Raw genomic sequence first — 18,250 nt, 5'->3', positions numbered from 1 at the left:
GCTCTCTGGACTGCTGAAAGGGGTTGCTTCCATCAAGGTTGAGCATTTGACCTTTTACAGTTATTTAGAATTGATTTTATTTGGGTGAGGAGAGCTCTATAATTGTGTTCATACAATTTCTGGGTTTGTCTTGGGAGATAGATTCCCAACTATTTAATATTATCTACAATTATTTTAAAATGAATTTCTCTATCTCTTGTTCTTGAGCTTTGTTGTTCATAGATAGAAATGGTGATGATTTCTGTGAGTTTATTTTTATATCCTGCTACTTTGTTGAATTTGTTCATTGTTTCTAGGAGTTTTTTAGATGATTTTCTCAGGTTCTTTAGGTATACCATCATATCATCTGCAAAGAGTGAACGTTTTGCTTCCTCATTGTTTATTTTGATTCCTTCAATTTCTTTTTCTTCTCTTATTGCTACTGCTAGCGTTTCTAATACTATATATATATATATAATAGTAATGGTGACAGTGGACATCCTTGTTTCACCCCTAAATTTATTGGAGATGCTCTGAGTTTATTCCCATTAAATATAATATATGTTGATGGTTTTATATAGATACTACATATATATTATAATAAGGAAAACTCCATTTATTCCTATACTTTCTGGTGTTTTTAATAGGAATGGATGTTGAATTTTATCAATTTAATTAATTTGATTGTATTAATCAGCATCTATTGAGATAATTATATGGTTTCTCTTGATTATTATTGATATATGTAATTATGTTAAATGTTTTCCTAATGTTGAACCAACCCTGCCTGGTATAAATCCAACCTGATCATGGTGTAGTATCCTGGTAATAACTTGCTTTAGTCTCATTGCTAAAATTTTATTTAAAATTTTTGTATCAATATTCATTAGGGAGATTGGTCTACAATTTTGTCTGTTTTGCTTCTTCCTGGTTTATGTATCAGCACCATCTTGGTGTCATAAAAGCAGTTTGGTAGAACTCCTTACTCTCCTATTTTTTAAAATAGTTTATAAAGAATAGGAATTAATTGTTCCTTAAATGTTTGGTAGAATTCACTTGTAACTCCATCTGGACCCAGAGACTTTTTCTTAGGGAGCTTATTGATGGTTTCTTCAATTTCTTTTTCAGAAATGGGGTCATTTAAGTAATTTATTTCCTCTTCTGTTAATCTGGGCAGATTGTATTCTTGTAAATATTCATCCATTTCACTCAAGTTGTCCAATTAATTGGCATACAGGTTAACAAATTGGTTCTGAATTATCTCTTTGATTTCCTCCTCATTGGTGGTTAGTTCACCTTTTTCATTTTTGATACCGGTTATTTGATTATCTTCTCTCTTTTTAAAAATCAGATTAACCATTTATTGGCTTTTTTCCATTTTATTGACTTTTTCATAAAACTAACTCTTTGATTGATGTATGAGAGTAATGGTTTTTTGCTTTCTATTATATTAATCTCTCTCTTGATTTTCAGAATTTCAGAATTAATTGGGGATGTTTAATTTGCTCTTTTTCTAGCTTTTTTAGTTGCATACCCAATTCACTGATCTCCTCTTTCTTTATTTTATTCATTTAGGCAGTTAGAGATATATAGAACTTCCCCTCAAAACTGCCTTGGCTACATCCCATAAATTTTGGTGTGATGTCTCATTATTAACATTTTCTTGGATATAATTTTGATTATTTCTATTATTTGCTGTTTGATCCACGCATTATTTAAGAAAAAGTCATTTAATTTCCAATAAGTTCTTGGTTTATCTTTCCCTGACTCTTTGTTACATGTAATTTTTATTGCATCATGATTTGAGAAGTATATATTTATTAATTCTGCCTTTCTGCATTTGATTTTAATGTTTTTGTACCCTAGTACATGGTCAATTTTGGTGAAGATGCCATGTACTTCTGAGAAAAAGGTATATTCTTTATTGTCCCCACTAAGTTTTTTCCACTATCATATCTAAATTTTCTAAGATTTCATTCATCTTCTTAACTTCTTTCTCATTTATTTTGTTGTTAGATTTATCTAGCTCTGAGAGAGGGAGATTGAGATCTCCCATTTTTAAAGTTTTGGTCTATTTCCCCTTGTAACTCACTCAACTTTTCCTCTAGGAATCTGGAAGCTATCCCACTAGGTGCTTGTATTCTTAGTAATGATATAGCTTCATTTCAAACAGTGCCTTTTAAGAAGATGTAGTTTCCTTCCTTAACCCTTTTAATGAGATTGATTTTTGCTTTTACTTTGTCTGAGATTAGAATCAATACCCAGATTTTTTTACTTCAGCTGAGGCATAATATATTTTGCTCCAACCTTTTACCTTTACACTGTGAGTATCTTGTAAACAATATATTGTAGGATTCTGGTTTTTAATCCATTCTGCTATCTACTTCCATTTTAAAATACAGTTCATTCCATTCACATTTACAGTTAATATGACTAATTCTGTATTTTCATCTCTGCTATCTTTCGCCATTTATATTTATCTCTTTCCTTTTCTCTTATTCCTCCTCACCAAAATTTTAGTACCTTTCCCCTTTGATTTATTTTTAAAAATTTAAATTTCAGTTTATTTTCACTTATGCCTTCCCTTCACTTTTATCAGTCCCCCTCTTTCCTTATTTTCCCCCTTTCCCAGTCCCTAGATTAAGTTAGATTTGTTTGTTTGATTTTTTTTAACAAGGCAATAGGGTTAAGTGACTTTCCCAAGATCACACAGCTGGGTAATTATTGTGTCTGAGGTCAAATTTGAACTCAGGTCCTCCTGTCTCCAGGGCCAGTGCTATATCCACTATACCACCTAGCTGCCCCCCCCCCCCATTAGGTTAGATTTTTAAACCCAAGTGGGTAGGTATCTTATCTCCTCACTGGGCTAAATCTATTGAATAAAATTTACACAGCATTCAGATTCTCCCTTCTTTCTCTCTAAAATTATAAATCTTTGTACCTCTTCCTTTGGTACCCTAATATACTTGTAAAGTTCCTAATGTTATCAAGACATCATCACAGATTGTTTACTTGATTGTTGATAAGCAGCATTGACTCAAATTGCATCAAATTATTATTATAAGCATTTTTTACCTTACCCCCTTTTCAAGGATCTTTCAAGAACACACAGTCCTCTTCAGAAGCCAAAATATCCTCCAAAGCAGTATCATTTTTTGAACTGAGTCCCCCAAAATTTTCTTTCCCACCTTCCCTTTTCCATTTTTCTTTTTCCTCTCTTCTTTGTTTTATTTAAATTCTTTTTAAGCTCTTCAATAAGCTTTTGTATTTGAGTCCAATTTATAAACTGTTTTGATACTTCTCCTGTGAGTGATATTTCACAGCTTTCTTCTTCAGACATGGCATTGTGTCATCTTTAACTGTAAAGTATTTTTCTATAGTGAGTGCTCTTTTAGCTTTTTTGCTCATCTTTGTTATTGTAGTTCTGCTCTTGGGGTATATGGAGTATAGATCGAAACTTTTATTTTGCTGGGGCTGGGGTCTGATCCCTGGATTGTTGTTGGCCAAGATGTTGTCTATGCAGTCCAGGCCTTGCCTTTGCAGAGGTTCCTCCACCCACCTACTTTCATGACTAGGTTCTGACTTAACAGAGGATTGTTCCCTACCTAGTCCTGTCCTACCCCTGTGTTTCTGGGTTTGGATTTTGTTTGGGGTTGGGATCCTCCCTGCTGGCTTGCTATCCAGCTACCAGGACCTCTGTTATTATTAAACTGTCGGGACCTGGATTGCATTGTGGCTAAAAGCCTCTTGCTGGCTTTTCCTACTCTCGTGTCTCCTAGACTTTTATTCCCCTTTTCCCCCAAAGAGACAGACCTTCACTGAAGATCCTCCATGATGTCTACAGTTGAAAACTACTTTGAATATTCTCTTTTTCCTGGTGGGATCTTTAGTGTGTGTCACAGTAGAGGCTTCATGTATCTTTGGTAGGGAAAGGCTCCAGGACCTTGTTCGCTTCCAGTCACCATCTTGACTCCGCCCCATATTAATGACTCAATTGAGCAATCTACAATTGGCTTGTTCAATATATCTCACACTGTCTCAGGTTTGAGTTTTTTTCCAATGAGGAAAACTGACAGGTGTTCAGGGAATCAAAGGTGGGCCCCTACTGAATGAATACACTCTTTCTCTTGTTCCATTTGATTGATCACCTCAATTCAGGGCTGGCATTGTCCTCATCTGTTGCCTCTGAGTTGTACTTTCTAAATAACTTCCCAGAAAATGCTGTTTTTCCTTCCTAAGGAGGAGCCCACCCCTTTCCAAGACTGTTTCCAACATTGTAAAGTAAGGGTTTTGACTTTAAGATAAATCCAAACAGTTATCTGTGTCAGCACACACATGTTTGTACACACATACACATGTGCACACTTTAAGACTCAGGCAGGGAAAAAAAACACAGGATTGAATTCCAAATTGCTACAGTGCTTCTGGAAGTGCTGAACTTGGGAACTCTAGATCACATCAACAATAGGATAGTGTCAAAATACACATTCTGACCCTCCTCCTTTTGACATTTCTGAGAAAGAAAAGGAATCCCTGCTGTTCATTTCAAGGATCAGTATTAACTGTTTCATAAGAGAAAAGAGATAACAAGAAGTGATTGCAGGGATCTGCATTAGGAGCTGGGCTAAAATAACCACTTTTCATTGTTCAAATGGGAGTTTAATTTTTTTCTATATAAAATTGACCCAGCAGGGGGGAAAAAAAACCCAAAACATGACCTTTCTTGGAAAGAGAATACATATTTTTCAGGATCTCAAATCATTACTGCCAGCATTTTGAAATTCAGATAATTATTTCTAGAATGATGAATAAAAAAGAACTAGATGTGACCATTTGAAGTATTCTTCTAATACCAAGTCTTATAAACAGTACTAACAACAGATATTTGCAAATGTTTGTGATGTGTTTGCATGTACGTATATATGTACTACATATGTATGATAATGATAGGTAATTGTTGGCATAAACACATCATAATTTCCTTCAAATGAAACAGAAGAGATTGTAGGTTTTAAAAGTGATTGTACTCAAAATTCTCCATTGTTAAATAGATGAATAAATGAATGAATGAATGAAAAAACAGTAAGTGTTTACTATGTGTGAAGAATAATCTATTTTTACATGTTCACGTTTCTGGCTTATCTTTGTAGTATGTATTTTACCTTTGTCCAAAATGCAACTTTGAGAATATGACACTATTGATGATATAACTAGTGTTACAGCTATTAGAGGACATTTATACTAGTTGGTTGATTAAGTTGCTAATGAACCAGGATTGGAGTACTATAAGAGACAGTTACCTATCCTGATTTTACTTAATGACCTCAGCTGGTTTGTTTCACCACAGCCATAACCAGGATTTGTTGTACTTGGAATAAGTGGTACAAATTGTATTTTAAGGAAGTTTCAGGAAGAGTGGCGAAGATCTCCAACACTGCAAGGCCACTACTCAGGGCAGGTATTGAAGGCATTCAGTATCTGGTACCTTTCAGTTTTAACTAATTATTCTTGCTATCTAGGGGGTATTTCCATGATGCTGAAGTACCTCTTGGAAATTCTGTATCCCTTGGACAAAAGATCTATCCCTTCCTAGCTATAGCTCTTCTTTGTATTTTCTAAGGAAGTAAAATGTTTCTTTATACTTAAGGAAGTGCAATGTTTCTTTGTACTTCCTAAGGAAGTACATTTTATTTTATTTTATTTTTTAGTTTTTTCTAAGGCAAATGTGGTTAAATGGCTTGCCCAAGGCTACACAGCTAGGTAATTATTAAGTGTCTGAGACCGGATTTGAACCCAGGTACTCCTGACTCCAGGGCCAGTGCTTTATCCACTAGGCCACCTAGCTGCCCTAGAAGTACATTTTAAAGGACTTAATAGAGAAGCATATTGAACAAGCAGAATTCAAGATAAGTCAATAAGCAGTTGTAAAATGCTCACTATGTGCTAAGCGCTGTGCTAATCAATGAAAAGGCAAGAAAAAGCCAAAAGAGTTTCTGCCATTGGGAACACATTCAAATGGGGAAGATAATACCTAAAAGAAGCTGAAGAGGACAGACAAGATATCCACCAGCATGGTGGAGAGAGGAGTCTGGAAAGAGATGATGCTTTATAATCAAGGATAATGCTTATGCCATTTTCATCCCAAGGTTGTTATGAGGATCAAATGGGTAAATGAAAATAAAATCATATTGTAAATTTAAAATACTATATTAATGATTATGAGAATAATGTACAGAAGTCCCAAAGTCACACTCCTGGAGCATAGATACTGACTCTGCCAATAATTGCATGACCTTGGACTGACTACTGCAAGTCTCTTGCTTTCAATTTCCACATATAAAAAATAAGGGACCTAGATTATCCCCAAATTACTCTTCTAGCTGAGAGATTCAGAGATGCTGAACTCCAGTGGACTCAAGCTTTAACAAGTAATATAATTCACAGAGTACATATTCTAATGAGTTCCTTTCTACTTGGCTGTTAAGATTCTCTCTTGCTAGTTGTTGGGTTTTTTCATGAATATTCCTTTATTTTTTCTCACTCAAACTTATGTTATTTTTTTCCCATTACATATAAAGATAATTTTCAACACTCACTTTTATAAGATCCTGAGTTCCAAATTTTTCTCCCTCCCTGCTTCCCAAGTCAGCATACAAACCTGTTATAGGTTATACATGTACAATCACATTAATCATATTTCCACATTAGTCCCCTTGCTGGTTGTTAAAGTTGCAGACTGTACTTTGTGTTGGTTGTTGTGGATGCCCAAAAGGAGCATCATTTTTTTTTTTGCTTACAAAAGTGGGTATAGTAAAGTGGAATGAATGACGTCATTCAATTTATCTGAGAATCTCAGAAAAGTCATTTGAATTGTCCTGGAGAAGAAAGACTCTATTATTATGGTGCATCAGATGTTTAAGTAGAATGTAATTCTCAACAGAGAAATGATTTGATTGATATGCAATGTAATTTTTTTTTGGTCTTTTTGCAAGTGTTAAGTGATTTGCCCAAGGTCACATAACTAGGTGGTTATTAAGTGTCTAAGTTCAAATTTGAACTCAGATCCTCCTGACTCCAGGATCAGTGCTCTATCCACTGTGCCACCTAGCTGCCCCCTATATACAGTGTAATAAAGAGGAACATACTTTATTCATGATTCAATTCAGTTCAACAAAGCTTTTATGAAGCACTTGCTATGTGGAGGGTGACAGGCAATATGACAGTGCAGGTATTTCCAGATTTCTTTGTTAATACACAGCTATCTCAAAACAAAACAAAACCAAAAACTCTGTGCCTCTGATATGTATATATGCATATATATATATATATATATATATCACAATAATTATTGCTTTTACAATCACCTTTCATCCAAGTACTTTAAAGTGTTTTTAAAATAAATTTTAATTAATTGAGTCATATATATTTATATATACATATATATGTATATATATATATATATATATATATATATCTTTGGTTGTTTACAAACCATATACATGTATTACCTTACTAAAAAGTATGGTAAAATAGAGAAGAATAAACATTTATTTAGTGTATAATATATATCAGAGACCGAGAAAAGTGTTTTTTACTTTTATTTATTTTTCATTTATTAAATAAGCATTTCCATATCATAAAAAAGATGCTTGTTCATGAAACTGCAGCTCCATTATGTACAACTTACTATTCCTCTTAAACATATAGTAAAGTTGTCATGTAACTGTCTTTTTATTCTGTCTCCTGCACCTCCAGTTAAAAAAGTTAAGTGGCTTTTTTTAAAATAAAATTCTTATTTGGTCTTCACAAGTATCTTGTAGACAGGTACTTATTATGCCCATTTTTATAGTTGAGATAACTGAGATTTGCCCAGGATCACTTGGTTAATAAGTATTTGAGGCCCAATTTGAACTCAAGTCTTCCTGACTTCAGATCTAGGGTCCTATTCATTGTACCATCAGCTGCTTCTAAAAAATGGAAATTTAAAAAAATATGAAATAAGCATGAAATAATATTTCATGCCAGAAACAACCCAATAGATGGCTTTTGAGTAGAAAAGATCTGACACGGTCAGATTTGTTTTTTACAAAAAGCATCCTGACATCTATGTGGAGAATGGATTAGAAAAACATCAGATAATCAGGAGAACAATTAAGGCACTATTTTAATCCAGAGCAGTTTTGTGGCATAATGGATTGAATGCCCAAACTATAGTCTGAAATATTTCTCTTCCTGAGTTCAAATCCAGCCTTAGACACTTGCTAACTGTTTAACCCTGAGTAAGTCACTTAACCTTGTTTGCCTCAGTTCATTATCTGTAAAATGAGCTGGAAAAAGGAAATGGCAAATCATTCCAGTATCTTTGCCAAGGAAAAAACTCAAATGGATTCATGATCATCAGATACAACTGAAACTGAAATGAATGAACAACAAAATTGTTGTTCAGGTGATAGGTGATGAAGAACTAAACTAGGGCAACAATTGAATTTATAGGAAAAAAGGGAACACATTTGGCATCTGAATGAAACATGAGGTACAACTGAAAACTCCATGATGACACCAGGGTTGTGAACCCAAGTGACTGGAAAGATGGTGGTGTCTTCCAAAATGATAGGAAATTTTGGGAAAAGTATGGATTTTAGGGGAGAGATAATGGAATGAGATCTATGGAGACCTGTCCATACCTCTTTATCCTGTGTTACTAACTCCACCACAGAAAATGAAAAGAGGGAAGGTAGGGTTTTTAACTATATCTTCTTTGCAGTTCATGCACTGATGAAGTGATCTGAAGGCCAGGGGACTGGCATACTGAGAGGTAGGGTAAAACATCTCCAAATTCCCTAAAGAGTTAATACCTGGGGGTGGCTAGGTGGCGTAGTGGATAAAGCACCAGCCTTGGAGTCAGGAGTACCTGGGTTCAAATCCGACCTCAGACACTTAATAATTACCTAGCTGTGTGGCCTTGGGCAAGCCACTTAACCCCATTTGCCATGCAAAAACATAAAAACAACAACAAAAAAAAAGAGTTAATACCTGACCTAGAAGTACAGAAATTAGAAGCTTGTGTAGGGGGAGTAAAGAGGTGAAGTTAAGGAACACAGGCTAATAAGGATAGGTATGGTATAGTTCAACTCCCACAAATGGCTATACTCAGAAGGGTCATATTCTCTAATCATAAAACTTTGATCTTGATTGATGGTCCTTCAAAGGGTCCAAAACCCTATCTTTGAGACTAGTGGCACAATGAATAGGGAAGTAGACCTCTGAAAAGGAAGATCTAGGCTCATGTGCCAACCAGTGACCCTGGGTAAATCACACAGCCTTTTCATGCCTGGGAAATTGGCTATAAGTTATAGAACAGTTATTGCTCTACCTGCAAGGGGACAGTTTCCTGTTTACAGACCTGTACCAATGAAATCATAGATCCAAACCAAAACCCCCTTTGTAATAGACACTAGGTATATAATGAGAAAAATGAAGCAGTCCCTGACCTCAAGGGCTTTTCATCCCACCAAGATAGAATTCAGTTCTACTGAGGTAGAATTCATGTCTTTCATAGGAAAGAAATTCCCCTCATAATCCTTTCAGATCTGTGAGTAATTAAAAGTTGTTTGGAAATGCTGGATAAATTCCTTAACAATGAAATATTGCTTATAACTGTTCCCTTCTCTTTCTTTCCTTATCAAGACAAATGTCTCATCTCCAGTGAATCTGTAGGTGCCAGAGATCACAAAAATTAAAATGATATTTTCCCTTTATAAAAAAAACATAGCTTCATACACATGTACATCTATTTCCGTGTTTATAAAGAAGAGCAAACATCATGGCACTGAATAAGGTTTCCTTGGTCATAAGTATTACTAAAAATTATTTGTGGATTTTAGATACTCAATTGAATTTTGGTCCATATGTTTTCAACTGTTACTACGGAATATTATTCAGTGTCAGCTATGTCAACATGTTTTCAAGCAATTCTAAGAACTCAGAAAATGTACTTTCATTTTACTTATACTATAATCAGGAAATCACAATAATTATTGCTTTTACAATCACCTTTCATCCAAGTACTTTAAAGTGTTTTTTTAAATAAACTTTAATTAATTGAGTCCCTCAATAGTCATGTGAAATAGGTGCTATTATTAGTGCCATTCTCCAAAGCATCAAAATGGGCCTAGAAGATATTTGATGAGCTATTCCCAATCTAAAATCATTTTGATCACAGAGTAGCAGTGAAGATCAAATGAGATAGTTCAGGTAAAGTACTTTATAAACTGTAAAGAATAAATCAAATATCATCTATTATTATTACTACCTTTGAGAAATTATGAGAAAATATTACCTTCATAATTAGTAACCATTTCATGTATTGAAACCCCAAAAGACATTGATTTATCTATACAGAAGTCTTTTAATATTGTTACTTTGACCTAAGTTTTTAAAATAATAATCATCATCATATCTTACATTTATGTAGCACCTTACAGTTTGCAAAATATTTTCACATATATCATTTCTTTTGATCTTCAGAGATTAAAACGAAAATTCTGAACATATTCACAACCTTATTTGCTTTTTAACTGAAGCAATATAAAATAAGAAAATCTATAGTATCCAATGATTATATTTAAAATTCATAAATTATTCATCTCTAAAGTTATATATTATGTAAAAACTCAGAAAATTAATACCTATTTGGGACTTAGCTTCTTCCTTTTGGAAGGACAGCTAGGTTGCTCAATAAATAGCATATTGGGGACTTCCTGACTTTTTTTTTTTAGTTTTTGCAAGGCAATGGGGTTAAGTGGCTTGCCCAAGGCCACATGGCTAGGTAATTATTAAGTGTCTGAGGCCGGATTTGAACTCAGGTACTCCTGATTCCAAGGCCAGTGCTCTATCCACTGTGCCATCTAGTCACCCCCCATCCTGATTTTTAAATCTGGCCTAAGATACTTACTAACCATGAGACCCTGATCAAGTCACTTAACCCTATTTGCTTCAGTTTCATCATTTGTAAAATGAGCTGGAGAAGAAAATGACAAAACACTCTGAAATCTTTTCCCAAGAATACCCCAAAGGAGGTCACTAAGAATTAGACACTATCAAGCACCACCACTATCACTATTATCAACTTCTTCATTTTACAAAGAGGCCTTGAAAGTCTGTACCTCTAAATCTATGATTATATGAGGATAGATATATTGAACCGCCATATATAAATGATTTAAAATGTAATTTTATCTGAGTTAATTCCCCCTCCAAAGTACTTTACTATTTCCACAAGAATGATAGTGTGTTAGTAGATGATTTACAGAATTATATAGGATCATGGACTATAATGAGTCCCTACAGTGACTTTAGACATTTGGTTTGTGTTACATATATGCCAGACATTAACATTTTGCTCAAACTTCAGATTATTTAGTCTTTAATTCAAATATTTACAATTTCATTTCTAAAGATCCATTATGGATCTGATCTACACCCTGTTTATTTTTTTCCTTTGCCCAAACTAATGACTAATAGGGGGCAGTATGGTAGTTTATTAGCAATGCCTCCCTTGAAGGGAGTTGAGTCAATTGGGAAAAGGATGTTTTTTTTTCTCCCCTGCTCTCCTGCTTATCAACAAATGCTTAATTTTTATGATTACTTGACAGTATATTAGAAAAGAGGATAGTCATAAGGAAGCTCCCTATTCACATAAAGTTTAAATTTTGAGAACAACATTTTGAGGGCAATCAGTGTCTTGTGGAAGTTGCTTTATTACACAGATTCTTTTAAATGTAGCATTTTTCTTAAAAATGTGAATACTTTAAATTATCCAATTAATTTGGTTCATCAGTGTGTTTTTTTCCCTCCAGCAAAGTCTATTTCCCAATGCCTTCATGTTTCTTGAACAGCCAGTATTGAAGAATTCATTGTTTGGTGGCAAACTTTCTTATACTGAGCCCCTACCTATGGTCCTCAAAGAATATATGCAGAAGTCATTATAAGCCCATCCTGGAAATCTTTTTCCAGCTCAGTATACATGTGTGTACCAGAATATAAGTGTAAGGGGTGTAGCTTTCAATATTCTAGTGTATCTTCATTTTTGTGGGAAGGTGTTGGAGTAGGAATTTAGGGGATTACTTGTTAATTATGGCAGAAAAGTGTCATCTAACGCTTTAGAAAAAGATTTACATGTTTACTATTTTGAAAACTTTTAAAATAAGGGTATGATGATGGAAAGAGAACACATATGTACATTTCTTATCCATCATTTATTATAATATGCAGTCACCTGTTTGGAATTCATTCAGTAATGAGCTTTGATCAGAGCTTGAGGGTACTTAAGCAGAGAGATTTTGCATTTAATTTCACTTAATGTGCCTCAAAATATGCAAAAGGTGTTTATTTTCATTTGTTATCTTTGTTAATTATTGAATGGTTGGTAGATGGATGATAGACATGTGTTGGAACATAGAGACTTGTTTTATTTATCAGCTGCTTGGAAAATAACTCTTGATACTACAGATAGCAATGGAGTCAGAGATTTTCCCCAGAAAAATAAGTAGATGATATTTCAGAAAAGCCCAGAATGGATTCTTATGATTATTTAAACACATGAGGACAATTAACCATGACAACACAGCCAACTAAGGAGAAGAGTAATGTTGCTTTTTGGAAGATGAGTGCAGATTGTATGATGAGAATTGAATCATTTTTCCTCTTAGAGCTTCCAGACATTACTCTAAGAGAAGCCATTGATAAGTTGTCTTCTGTATCAGCTGAGAGAGTATCCCTTACGGGTATTTCCTAAAATCACAACATTCTGTCATATCCATACAATAATAGTAGCAAGCATTTATGTAATACTCGTGAAGTCTTTTACATATATTACCTGTCCTAGGGAGGTAGGTTGCTTTTATTATTTCCATTTTACAATCATGGACAGAAAGATAGAGAGATGTTGAAAAAGTTGATCAAAGTTAAACAGCCAAGACATAAATCAAATTCAGGTTTTTCCTGTCTCCACCACTTTGGGTCTGTAATAGATAGATTCCATATATCTTGTTTTTTCATCTTTTGTAACTGGTAACTTTGGATACATGAAGAACATGGGAATAAAAAGGATGGATTCTGCTCTTCTTCTACAGTGGAAAGCTGTATATCTGTATTTCCTATAAACTGTTCTCCAGTTCAGACTTCCCACCCAATTAGTCTGAACCAGTGACATTTTATTTATGACACTATTAGTGAGAACAAGGGATTATATTCTGCTACATGTAACATCTGTACTTGAGTTCAGAGTTAGTGTTGAACAATGCTTAGATGCAGCATTTATGTGCTTTGTGTCTTTGGGAGCATTTTTTGGTATACTCTTTACCTCTGTATATTTGTCATAGTTTTGTTTTTTCTTACTCAGATTATTTTTATATATATTCATTTATTATTACTAAAAGTTCCTCATATTGAATGATACCTTTTGATAAAATACTTTGCCTCACAAAAGCCCTATTTGGTAAGTAGTGCCATAATTATTATTTCCATTATCTAGATAAAATTCAAGACTAGAGAGATTAAATGTTTTGCCTAGGAATCCAACAGATCCAGCATAAATAGTGGCAGTTTACAAAAAGCTTAGGAGATCTATGACTAAAGCAATAAACCACACCAGGTTTCAGGGATGCAAATGGCTTTCATATGCAATCTGTGTCTATATTTTTTTTTTATTAGTCAGTAACTTTTCAGAGATGTATGGAGAGACTGGGGTAGCTAAGATATTCTGGGGGAAAAGAGAATACACAGTGTTTTCATATTGTGAATATTCTTCTCAGTGAATTTTCACTTGCATGTTGTTTCTCCTTTTAAATGCAAACTCCTTGTGGGCAGCAGTTTTTGTTTCTGTATTTCTCATTCTTAGCACAGGACCTAGTACCTAGTAAGCACTTAATAGATTCTGTAAGGTCGAAGTGCATTAGTCAATCAATCAACTCACCCCTCTTAAAATAACTTGGTTGTTTGATCTGAGAAGAACAGTTGTATTGAATTAGTTAATCAATCCAAGGTGTTCAATTAATGTGCTGCTCTATTATGGGTCTTCTAATAAAATAGTAGATCAGTTCAGGAATCAGCCTTACACAGTCTAGAAGTGGAGAGAGGACTATTATAGTTAAGCCCCAGAGGGGAATTCATTAAATGGAAGGTAGGAGTAGAGACTTTGATCCTGCCATCCTTCCCTTAGCTCCTTGATAAGACCATGACCCTGTGGGCTTCAAAATGTCCAGAAGATTTTGGGCTTCTCATAGTCATCGAAGCAGCAGCCCCAGAATAGCTAATGGTAGTTTCTATGTTTAGAGTTGAGGATGAATTCAACACACTGAGGAAAAGTGGTTTCAAGGTTTCTACAAGTAGCAGAGCAGAAAGATAATACCATACTTAAAGGAGAACTTCCTGAGTTGGCAGCTAGAAGTTGTGTTACCATTTTTTTTTATCACATATGTTCTCTAAGATAAATCCTACTTTCCCCTCTTTTCTATACTCTTGGTATATTGTGTCAGACTCTATTGGGGGAATATTTAATACCCTTTTTACTATACCAAATTAGTAAATTCTTTTCCCTCTTAAAAGTTAATTAAATCTAGCTGGGGGAAAGCTAGCAGTGAGTGTTTGGGATCTAACATTAGCACATCTCCTCTTCCCTAAACTACCCACCCACCCTCAGTTCCTAGAACCATGAAAAAGCCTGTATTACTCTGGGACTCCAGTCTGCCAGTGTGAATAAGGGTTTGAGAAAGGAGGTCCACAACAGTAGCTCCACCAACTTGTTAGATTGATTTATGTCTCTGTTTAAGCAATGATTTGGTACATCTGCATTCTTCTAATTCACTTTCAAGCGTTCTGCAATGTGGTTTCTGAACTCATCTTTCAAGTAAAACTTCTTTCTCCAAACTTAAGAAGGATTTCTTAATTATTGAATATGATAACCACTTGACATGGTTTTTTACCTCTCTGCAGGTTTTGAAAAAGAGGGAAGGTTTTGGTTTAAGATGAGTTCTGTCTTGCACATGTTGAGTCTTATCTGTCTAGAGGACATTCAATTTAATATATCCAAAAGGCAAATGGTGCTGCAGGACTGAGCTCAGAAGAGAGAGTAGGATATATAGATCTGGAAATTATCTGTAAGAAGATTATGGGAACATAAATTCCTGGGAGTTGATGAGTATAGGAGAGGAACCAGTCTCTGCACAGTAACTCTAATAACTTTCTATGATACTTTGGGCCCCAAGATAAAATTGTCTGATTGACATTTTAGGCCCTTTACATTCTGACCCTTTCCTACCTTCCTTCATTTTTACTGCCCTCCACATACCCTGTGATCCAATGACATTGGTCTTCTTGTTGGTTGTCAAATATGGCACTGCATCCCAGGACCTGCCTTTTCACTGACTATTCCTGAAATGCTCTACTCTTAACTCTGCCTCCTAACTGTCCTGGTTCACTTCAGAGTCAGCTCAATTTCTCCTTTCCCAGTGATCCCTAATGCCAGTATGTTCCTTCTCAAATTGCCTCCAATTTACCTTGGAGAGATCTGGTATATTCATAATTATTTGTATGCTTGGGCCCCACAAGAATGTGAGCTTCTTGAGGATGAGACTGTGCTTCTTCTTTCTTTGTATCACCAGAGCTTACCCAGATGCTTGATATGTACTCTCTTGCTTTGTTAGCTTTCCCATCCTTTTTCAGTAATCTTGATGCTTGTTGAATGACTGATTGACTGAATACACCCACAATTGACTGTGAAATTGTGGGATCACTATCTTTCAACCCATCAGTCAGATCAGGAAATGGGTTTATGCTCTCTGCTTTGTTAATTTTTCCTTCCTTCTTCAATGATCTTGACATTTGACAATCTCACTATCTTTTCCTGTTCTCTGTTATAATCAATGGTGACCTCAATATTGGCATATCAATAACCTTTCTAATACATGGATTTCTCAGTTCCTTAATCTCAGTTTACAAAACCATTTCCAGTCTTCTTCAGCTATACTCTACTCAAAATTCAGAGAACCTAGAAGAAACTCCCTTCTCTGAAGATAATTTACTATCCTCCCACCTCTCTCAAAACTTCACTCCAGAATATGTTCTTCCTGTTGTCAATAAAAACATAATGCCATTTTATTTTCATAATCTGGAAATTATACAGAATAAAATTGATTTAACACAGAATAAGATTGTTTGCTAGGAAGCTGGAAATATCAGTCTGAATCCATATCACAATTCAAGATTTTTTTTTGTTTAGGGAATGTTAACTTGCCCTTTCTCTGGCTAGTGATATTCAGAAATATTCAACTGAAACTATTTACTCTAAGGTCACTAAAGATCATCTAATGAACAATTCCAGTGATCTCTTTCCAGACCTCTGTCTGTCTCTCTGTCTCTCTGTCTCTCTCTCTCTGTTTCCCTCTCTGTCTCTCTCTGTCTCTCTCTCTCCCCCCCCCTCTCATTCACTAAGGACAAGATAATAGACTTAGAACTTTACAATTTTTAGGGATCATCTAATCCAACTCCCTTTTTAGAGATAAGGAAATTGAGACCCACAAATGTTAAATAATTATCCAACATCATATAGATATTCAGCAACAGATCTAGAATTTGAATTTGTGTCCTTTGCAGCTCCAAATCTAGCACAAGTCAATTTTACCTTTGAAATATCTCATATCCATTCCTCCTTTCTCTCTAACTGGTACTGCTCTAGTTCAAATCCTCATTATGTCTCAAGCCCATTACTAGAGTTTTTTGGATCTTTAAGGGATATTTCCACCATTTTGATGAGGAAGGGGGTATGACAGTATCCCAAATAATCTAGTGAGAGAAGGCAGACTGAATTAAGGATTACCATACTTGGACAGTCTTTCCTTTACTCTCCTATCTTTAATGGAGCTAAAACATCTTATCTATCTCAATTGGATATCTGTAGTTTAGAGTAAAAGTCACCTGATTGTCTCCTCCTGAATTGATAGTTTCCTCACCTTCAACTTATTTCTCCAATATACACTTAAAAAAACCTTCAAAACATTTAGTTGTTCAGTACTATCTTTTGAATAAAATATAAAACCTGTAGCTTGACATTTAAAAACTTTTAAAATCTAGCTCAATCTTATAATTTCTCAGTCTTTTTTAACCATAATCTTCCCTTTAGCATGCCTTAGATTTAATTATTCATTGCTTTATAATTTTCTTCTGTTAGAAATGGGTTTAAATTCTAATGCTGACTTTGACATCTATGCTCCTATAGGAAGATTCATTAGCTTCTTTTGATCTGTTTCCTTATTTTAAAAATGATGGTAATTCCTGTAGTGATTTTTCTCAGGTAGTCATGATGTCAAAATGAGATTAAGGATAGAAAACAATTTGCAATCTTCAAAGTGCTATATACATGTCAGTTATGATTATATTTATTAGCAAGTGCTACTCTCTTCATCTTCCCCAACTGCCTCAGTTAGAAACAACTCCTTTGCTATATTACCCCATTCTTGCCCAAGACTGGGGCCCTCTAACTAATGCATACTTTATAACTGGAGGGATTAGTGACTCTTTTGGATGAGAGACTTCTGATCTTGTGACCTGTGGAAGTGGAGCTCAGACTTTCTTCAGATTGGGAATGACTTTTGGAAATAGTATAGAGGAAACATTACAAATGCAAATAAAAACTTTTGAATGGAAGACAGATGGTCTATGATGAACTGAAGACTTGTGGGTTCCAACATGAACCTTGACTTGCAGGTCTTGAAATCTAGAGACTATTGAGTGGACCTTCCACTAGTGAGATCATTCTGTCCCTCTTTTACTGAGCTGAGATTTTAAAACACTTCCAGTAAAAAGGCTCAGATTATTATATTTTTTCCTTACTCCAATCTGTAAATTTCTACAATTCCTATTTGATGCTCATGATGATAGTGTATTCTAATGTTTCCATGATAGTCTTTTGTGAAAGCAATGTTTGATGGGAGCTAAATTGTTGAGATTAGATAGTCACCCTCTCATTGTGACCAATCAGATGAGTTTTATTCTTAGCTCATCTCTAGACTACAGATCTTTGATGTGTGAGAGAGATTTTTTTAGCCGTATTAGGGATAGAAGAGTGAAGGAGAGATTGCCCACATATAGGTTGTTCTGGATTCAGCCTGCCCTTCTTTCTCTAGACTGTTTCTGATGCTATCACAACTAACTTTTAAGTCTCCAAAATAGTGGAAATTGTCTTTCCCCTTAGGGATCCAGAATCTGGTCAGTC

Source organism: Macrotis lagotis, chromosome X, assembly GCF_037893015.1.
Source record: "Macrotis lagotis isolate mMagLag1 chromosome X, bilby.v1.9.chrom.fasta, whole genome shotgun sequence".
NCBI lineage: Eukaryota > Metazoa > Chordata > Mammalia > Peramelemorphia > Peramelidae > Macrotis > Macrotis lagotis.
The sequence above is the reverse complement of the archived record's forward strand: the minus strand, read 5'-3'. Positions refer to the sequence as shown.